Source organism: Budorcas taxicolor, chromosome 14 (genome assembly GCF_023091745.1).
Source record: "Budorcas taxicolor isolate Tak-1 chromosome 14, Takin1.1, whole genome shotgun sequence".
Taxonomy (NCBI): Eukaryota; Metazoa; Chordata; class Mammalia; order Artiodactyla; family Bovidae; genus Budorcas; species Budorcas taxicolor.
Window position 1 is genome coordinate 56,850,460 of NC_068923.1, and position 9,107 is coordinate 56,859,566.

Here is a 9,107-nt window from a genome sequence, read left to right on the forward strand (position 1 = left end):
ATAATTTTCTTACTTGATCTCTAGAGTATAATGCAAACCATGCCAAGAGTCCCAAATACTGATGACTTAAATTGCAAAGTAGGAATAGTCAAGACTACAAGCTCCCCAAGCAAACCATGCTTACTTTAATAAAAAGCTCTTTGGCCTGCAAGAGGCTCAGTAGCATGCACTGTCCAGCAGTCTTGCGGGTGTGGTGCTAAGGCTTGGGCAGTATGATGATGGAGACCTTCGTGAAGTATATCAAGCCTGGGCCCAAGAACTTGAACCTCATTGCATTGTGCTGGAGACTGTCTGAGTGACCAAGACAAAGAATGGGCACAAGGTGTGGGCCTGCAAAGTGGCAGACAAAACTGGCAGCATCAATATCTCTGTCTGGGACGATGTGGCCAACCTGATTCAGCCTGGCGACCCTATCTAGCTCACTAAAAGTTGTTCGGTGTTCACCGGTTGTGTGCCAATGTGCACTGGCTATGGGTGTGCTCTTCAGAAGATTGGAGAATTCTGTATGGTTTATTCTGAGGTTCTTAACTTCAGTGAGCCAAACCCAGACTACAGTGCCCAGCAGCCACCCAACAAGATGGTTCAGAACAGCAGTCTTATGGCTCCCTGGACTCCCTGCCACTTCTCCAGCCTCTAAGAGCCAGAACGCATTGGACTGAGCGCCCCACCAGGTCCTGGTGGTGGCCTGCACCCCCTCACATTCCCTCTGACCCCACGCCCCCAGCACTTGAATTATCTGAAGTCAGCTCAACCACAGCTGCTGCCCTCCTGGCCCCTCCAGCAACCATGTCAGTAAAGGCAAAAAAACCCAGAGGAGCAGCAAAAGAAAGAACTTTTTCCTCCCTGCCACCAGCCATAACCCGTGTTTGCTAGAGAACACAGCTTTCTACTGAGCTGCAGGCTCTGTGGAGCCAGGAGGTATAGGAGTCACTAAAGTTCACTGTGCGGGAGTGGTGAACGGTAGCCTAATCCACCCTCAACCCGTACTCCCCTCCTTGTCCAGCTGAAGCTGCCTGTCTCCTGGGATTCAGGGTGCTCTGCCTCCCTTCCTTCCTCTTTCGAAACAATGGTTACAGTCTGTTTCTTCTGCGTGATGTGGAAGTCTAATTGAATCCCTCCTTTCTAATAAATGTTACCACTCTGTTGAAAAAATAAAAATAAAAAGCTCTTTGGAATGTATTCCAACCCTTTCCTACTCTCTTTACTTCCTGATTACCTGCTGTCCCCTCCTGTTCTCACTGGTGACCTTGTCTGCAACCTCATGAAGAAACTAGAGGGAGCCAGCTGGACCACTGCCAACTTCCTGTCTCTGAATCTCCATGGCGACACTGCCTTTCCCTTCTCCCTGGACCTCTTCTCTGAGTCTGAAGCATCCTACTCCCTGTTGGAACTTCTCACTCTCTCTGCCTTCTGTTCTCCTTGTGGCTCTAACCTCGCCCTCACTGCAGTTTTTTCTCGTCAGCATTAAACATTTTCACTCCTCACGCTGTCCACAGTTCCCATGTGGCATTGCTTTGACTCTCTATCCTTTACACCAAATGTGTTCCAACAAAATCTCTTCCTAGTGTCCTATTTTCTCCTCTTCTTCACTCCTAATCTCCCAAGTTAGTCTCCAAATTTCCTTTTCCTCCAAGAATGCTATTTTTTCTTCCAAAGTTTAATCCACAGAAATTTGTATATACTATTTATACAAATAGTGTAATAAAGAATAAATATATAGAATTTGGCTGTAGTGCCAAATAAATTGTAATGCCACATAGATCATCCATACGCTCCCATTTCCAAGTATGTGACTTTTTTTTTTTATCAGGTGAATAGGTTTCATGGCAGCCACACTAACTTTTTTTTCCACTAAAGGAATAAATAAGATTGCCGGGAGAAATATCAATAACCTCAGATATGCAGATGACACCACCCTTATGGCAGAAAGTGAAGAGGAACTAAAAAGCCTCTTGATGAAAGTGAAAGAGGAGAGTGAAAAAGCTGGCTTAAAGCTCAACATTCAGAAAATGAAGATCATGGCATCTGGTTCCATCACTTCATGGGAAATAGATGGGGAAACAGTGTCAGACTTTATTTTTTGGGGGCTCCAAAATCACTGCAGATGGTGACTGCAGCCATGAAATTAAAAGACGCTTACTCCTTGGAAGGAAAGTTATGACCAACCTAGATAGCATATTGAAAAGCAGAGACATTACTTTGCCAACAAAGGTCTGTCTAGTCAAGGTTATGGTTTTTCCAGTGGTCATGTATGGATGTGAGAGTTGGACTGTGAAGAAAGCTGAGTGCTGAAGAATTGATGCTTTTGAACTGTGGTGTTGGAGAAGACTCTTGCGAGTCCCTTGGACTGCAAGGAGATCCAACCAGTCCATTCTAAAGATCAACCCTGGGTGTTTGGAAGGACTGATGCTAAAGCTGAACCTCCAGTACTTTGGCCACCTCATGTGAAGAGTTGACTCATTGGAAAAGACTCTGGTGCTGGGAGGGATTGGGGGCAGGAGGAAAAGGGGATGACAGAGGATGAGATGGCTGGATGGCATCACCGACTCGATGGATGTGTTTCAGTGAATTCCGGGAGTGGGTGATGGACAGGGAGGCCTGGCGTGCTGCGATTCATGGGGTCGCAAAGAGTTGGACACGACTGAGCGACTGAACTGAACTGAACTGAATTGAAAGGAGTAAAGCATGGCCTGCTTCAAAAACAACTGGTCTACCCGAGAGAATGTTGCCTTCACTTATCTGAGAACATTCTTCTGAAGATCAGCAAAGACTTCCATTCCACTAAATTCATGGTAATCTTAAATATAGATTTGAATTTCAGCTTCCTAGTAGTGTTTGATGCAGCTGACAACTCCTTGGTGACAACTTCTGTTTCCCTGGTTTTGTGATGGCGTATCCTGCTGTCTACCTTGGTTGTTCTGTTTGCCTGTTGACTATCTCTCCTCTACTGTTCATTCTACATCCAAGTTCCTAAGGGCTCCTTGCTGAGTTCCTCAGCTCTTGTCACTTTATCAGCTCTCCTTAGGGAGTCTCACTTACTCTTGAGACTCCCATTACCATCGTCATGCTGGTGATTATCAAATTCATTTCTCCAGCAAAATATCATCCCCAGAACATCATATCTGCCTTTCTAGTGTTCAGCTAGGTATGCCACAGAATGTTTTATTATAGGCATGTAAATCTCAATGTTTTCTAAGACATAACTCACCTTCCTGCTCCCAAATTTTTATCTTCTCAAGTGTTCTCTAACTTAGTAAAGGCCATCACCATCCACTCAGTTGCTTTAGCCAGTAACTTAGGAGTCATCGTTGATCAATACTTTAATTATGTCTTCCTCACTATGCCTCCTTCTCCCCCCAAATTAATCAGTTCCTTTCTATTCTATCTCTTACACACTTCTCTAATCCATTTACTTTTCGAAATTGTCACTGTCATCACACCAAGTCCGAGGTATCATCATCTTTCAGCTGGATTCTGTGACAGTCTCTTATCCTCCCATAAAGCACATCTGACTGTGTCACTCTCTCCTTAACTCTTCAGTGGCTTCCCGTTGATTTGAGGATGAAGGCTTCCCGGGCTTTGTGTGATTTTCCTTCTGCCTCATTGTGAAGGATTGCTGTGTGTCATTCTTTTCCTCACTCTTCCATTTCAGAAACTGGCCTCTTGGTTTTTTGTGATGAGAGATCACGCTTCTTCTTACCTTGGGATTTTGCCTGGAATACATTAGCTTAATTTTCAGGCCCCCTGCTACTTTCCTTCTGTCATCCCCTACAATTCTCCAGACTTCCCTTGACTACAACTTTAACATGGTTACCTTATTCTTTCTGTCTTAACATAAAAATTCCATCCCCTGAAAAGGCTTTGTGAACTCTCTAAACCCTGATATAACAGTTCGTACTTTCTTAGCCTTGTCATAATTATATTTGCATAAGTGTTCAATGTCTTCCCAGCTGCTAATCTATAAGCTCCACCTTGACAGTGAACTTTTGTTGTGCCTGACACATAGTAGTATAGAACAAACATTTGAGGAGGGATAATTCATTATTTATTTTATTTTGACTGCTCTGGGTCTTCATTGTTGTTTGAAGGCTTTCTCTAGCTGTGGCTAGTGGAGTTACACTTCCGTTGCAGTGCGCAAGCTTTGTGGTAGCTTATCTTGTTGCAATGCAGAGGCTTTTAGGCATGTAGGCTATGTAGTTGCGGCTCACAGGCTCTAGAGTGTAGGCTCAGTGGTTGCGGCACATGAGCTCAGTTGCCCCTTGGCACATAGGATCTCCCTGGACCATGGATCAAACCCGAGTTCCATGCATTGGAAAATAGATTCTTAACTGCTGGACCATCAGGCAAGTCCCAGGAATAATTTATTTTTGAGAAATCTTTTACTTCTGTAAATTAACTTCTTTAAGATTTATTTATAACAAAAGATTTGAGTAACTCCTTTCACTCTTTAGACTGCAATGATTGGAAGTATGAAGATTAAAAAAAACCTTCTGAAAAATAATGTGTAAGTTGAAGGCTTAAGAAAAAAAGATAATTTTCTAAGACTTCACGTCTCTATGTGGAGAGGGTTTCATCTGTGAAGAAGAAAAAAGATTTCCCAAATGAGAAATCAATAATATCAATAGCTGTCACTGGCCAGGAATTTGCTATTTTTCAGGGATAGTTCTCAGTGCAAAGAGTGTATTAATGAATTTAAAACAACTCTATGAAGTGGTTGCTACTTTCACCCCTGTGTTGGAGTGTGATTGCCATCACTTTGTTTATCACTCTGAGGGAAGCATGAAGGCACACTCTCCATCTGTTGCTGACACACCTCTTAATTAGGTCATATTTTACAGTTACACTAGATTCTGATAATGACCGGGATTCTTTCCTGGCTGCCTAGGGAGATCTCAGGCCACGCTGCCAGAGAACTGTCTCTCATCATGTGTTGCTTCTTGCATCACAGATTCTTCCCCAGTTGACTTGGCTCCATCCTATCTCATTCCTGCCAGAGGAATTTATCTAGTCATGCATTGCCCTTGAGGCCACAGTAACCAGTCCTTGTGATTTTTTTAAACACTGCCGTTCCTAAACAGTGTTCAGAAAGGAAGATTCTGCAGGGTGCCCACATTTGACTCCTATCCAAAGAGGCCTCTGGAAGTGCTTAAGCATGTGAAGCAGTGAACACATAATGGGGAGGCTGGAGCATAACACATCGTACTTCATTCATTCAATCATCCATCCCTTGATTAATTAACTCTATTCCATAAATACTTATTGTTCATCTACTGTGTGCCAAGTTGCACATTGGCTGCTGAGGACATAACAGTGAAGGAAAAATTCCTGTCCTCAAGGAGCTTATAGTCTAGTTACAGATGCAGATGAGCAAATCTAGCACATGCCTTTGAAAGAGCATGAGAAGAGTGTTGTAAGGTTAGTTCACGGTGACAAGAGTCATAAACCCAACTGAAAAATTGATTAGGTGAATCTGCTAATATTTATTGACTTAAGGAAAAGCAACTGGAATAATGAACCAGAGAAGGGTCACGGCAAGGACTCAGCACCAACCAGACCCAAGCACTTGAATGTACCCAGGAGCCTTGCTGTTCTTGGTCCACATGTAGGCGCTTTCCTCGTTTACTGCAGATCAGCTCTCCTCACAGGTCAAGAAGCAGCTCCTCCATCAAGTCTAAGCCTCATGTCAGCTCAGGGTCTGACTCAGAGAGGACTGGTTCCTCTTTTTCAATTCTAATCTAAAAAGTCCCAGGGTAGAACTCAAATCAGCTCACTTGGGTCATATCCTACCTCTAGCTTGATGATTCTCAATTGTAGGTAGTTCTGCCTCTCAAGGGATATTTGGCAACGTCTGGAGATGTGTAGCTTTGTCATGATTAGTAGGGTGGAGAGAATGTTATTGATATCTAGTGGATGGAGGCCAGGGTTGCTGCTGAACATCCTAACAACGTACAGGACAGCCTCTCGCCACAAAGAACCATCCAGTACAAAATGTCAGTAGTGCTAGGTTTGAGAAACTCTATTCTAGGCCAATCAGTTGTGGTTGTGGGAGGATCAAGCGGAGGCGGGGGTGGGGATCAAAGTTTTTCTAAAAGACACTTAAGCGATGAGGAGGAGTTATCCAAGTAAAAAGAGCCAGGACAGGCTGATCCATGGAAGGAGGTACATAAGCAAAGAATCAGGACTGCCCAGAACAGGTTCCCATAAATAGCACTAGTCATTCTGCCTTCCATTCCTACCTGGTAAAATGTTACAAGTCTGTGAAAGGCTCACGTGGAGCAAAGTGTCTGGAGCTGCAATAATATCATTGTCCTGCAAAGGCATTTCTCAAGCACAAGTCATAGGTTTTATCCATTTCCTCTACTGTACTAAGCTTTTGGTCAAAGGCATTTCATCAACTGAGATTCACTTATAGTTTTCAGGAGATTGTTTTAGTAGAGTATTAAAACACATCAATGGACAGGACACAGTAGTTAGAAGCACTGGTTCTGGAATCAAACGGATCTGGCTTTGAATTCGGGCTGTATGTCTGCCTACTGGTGTCATGACCACCACAAGTAGGACAGGCCAGTACTAGGGAAATGCAGAAAGGAGGCCATGTGAGGGAGGGAGGAGGACCCTGGAGTTTTTAGGATGAGAAAAAAAATTGGGTAAATAAAAGGGAGGAAGGTGTTCTACACAGAGAAAGCAGCACGTGCCAAGGCTTGGAGTTGTATGTGTGGGAAATGGGAGAAGACGAAGCTGACTTGAGGAACAATGAGGAGTGTAATTTTGTGTATGCGTGGGTTTTTTTGTCATGCCCCATGGCATATACAATCTTAGTTCCCTGACCAGGGATCAAACTCATGCCCCCTGCATAGGAAGCATGAAATATTAACCACTGAACCACTAGGGAAGTCCTGAAGAATGCAACTTCGGACACACAATGAGTATTTCCTCTGGAGGGCAGAAGTAGGGATGTTCAGAGAACAGACAGAGTTACAGGCAGGATTCAAATTCAGGTGAGAGGTAAAAAGCTGGAGATTTATATGTGTGAGAAAGAACTGTTCCTGAATGCAAAGACCTTTGAGAGAAGGAGAAAAGGGGAAAGAAATGTTTGTTGAAAGAGGCAAGGAAGGAAAAAGGAAGAGGAGAAAAAAAAGGAAACACATGAGTGTGTGAAGAAAGAGAGAAAAGAATAAAATCATGATGATGTAGTGCCATGGATGACCACGGAGGAGAGAATGTGAAGAGAGAAAGAGCCGTCAGTGGTGTCAAATACTGCAAAGAGGCCAAAGGTTATTAGAGCTGTTAAAGAGATCACTGGACATGTACAGTGCAATTTAAGATGTGTATTTCTAGTTGGAGAATAGAGGTAAGCATCTGATGAAGGGAGTCCCTGAGTAAACAAGGGTAAGCTCCTGGAGGCAGCTAGTATAAAATAATAGCCTTTTACAAATTTGGATACAAGACAAAGATTCCCATTATTATTGCTGTTAATTCACATTGATTCGAAACTTCTGATCCAATGTACAAGTGCAAGAGAAAGAAAGAGGAATAGCAATAGAAAATCAGTCAGCAAAACATATTCACTGTTTATAAGTTATAATACTTTCTACTCACAGTGCCTCAAGATACAAACTGGAAAAAAAAAAAAGAAAGAAACAAGGCTAATCCAATAGTCCACAAGGTGATTAATTAAAGTAACTATATATGGCCATCAGTTAATTTGGAGAAGAAAAGGCAAACCACTCCAGTGTTCTTGCCTGGAGAATTCCAAGGACAGAGGGGCCCGTGGGTTACAGTTAGTGGGGTTGCAAAGAGTTGGATATGACTCAATGACTAACACACACACACATAACTTAATTTAAAAACAATCCACTTTGCGGTGGGAACTCAGGGTGACCAAAAAGAAGGACTGAATCAGCAGTAAGACGTAAGATGTTCAATATTGTATATATATCAATTTTCCTCAAATGAATGTAAGCGCTTAGTATAACTCCAGTCAAAACCCCAGTGTACTCTTGGGGTCACTTGATAAATCATTTCAAAATACCATTAAGGATAGAAGGCTGGATCCCACAGAGAGAGGTAGTCAGTAAGAAATTCTTGATGATGTGTCAAAAGATTTTAGAAAAGGGATATTAATATTCACTTTTTTCTCTTATATTTAATATAGCTCCTGACTTTCCTCAGACATTCAGAAAATCTGCTAAATATAGAAAAAAATGTCTTTTATGGCAGTTTCAGGGGAAAAAATCTGAATGAAAGAGATGGAATTCCACCTGTAGACTAATGGGGAAACAGAGAAAAAGAACAGCTTGAGGAGGTAAATTTATGGTTAAATTCAGTGGAATCAGAAGTAGGAGCCAGAAATGATTATGTAAACCCCTGGGAATTTGAAGCAATCCTAAAGAATGAATTGCAACTCCATCGAGATATGGAAAGAACCTTATCCTATTATCTCAAAGTTCAAGGTAATTTCAGTTGATATCTCACTTAGAAATGTAAAATCTTATTAAAAGAAATTCCTAGAAAAAGACAAAATGTTACTAGTACTTATCTCTGTAGTATTAAGTTTTTATACTTTTTGAGTTTTCTGAATTTTCTATGATGAGCATAAGTTATTTTTCTCTTTTTTTGGCTGTGCCTTGCTACTTGTGGGATCTCAGTTCCCTGACCAGGAATTGAACCCCAGTCCCCAGCAGTGAAAATGCCGAGTCTGAACCACTGGACCACCAGGGAATTCCCATAAGTTATTTTTCTAAGAAAGATTTGTCAGTGAAAAAAAAAAGAGAGAAGTAGGAAGAATGCTTGGTTGGAAAGTAAAGGTCAAGTAAAGTTTTTCAAATTCATCTGCTTGGTGGTTTCTAGAATGATCACAGTAAATGATTCTCTGTGTCCCCGTCTTCAACCATAATTATCGTGGTTCGTGTTTTACATGTTTTGCTATAATTTTGGAACCAAGGACCAAGGGTTAACAACACATTTCTATCCATTGATACCTCCTCTTTCTGACTTTCATTGTAGACACCAATTATACACTTTTTTGAGTTGTCTAGTTGTTTTATGTGCTTACATGTTATCTTGCTAAATAGGCTATAAATTTGTCATATCTTATATTTCTGCTG

At 42.0% G+C, this 9,107-nt stretch overlaps 1 pseudogene; it reads left to right on the forward strand.

Annotated features, from left to right (window-relative positions):
• The first annotated feature begins 212 nt into the window (after positions 1-212).
• LOC128059193 (SOSS complex subunit B1-like) lies at positions 213-893 on the forward strand (annotated as a pseudogene).
• The last annotated feature ends 8,214 nt before the right edge of the window (positions 894-9,107 follow it).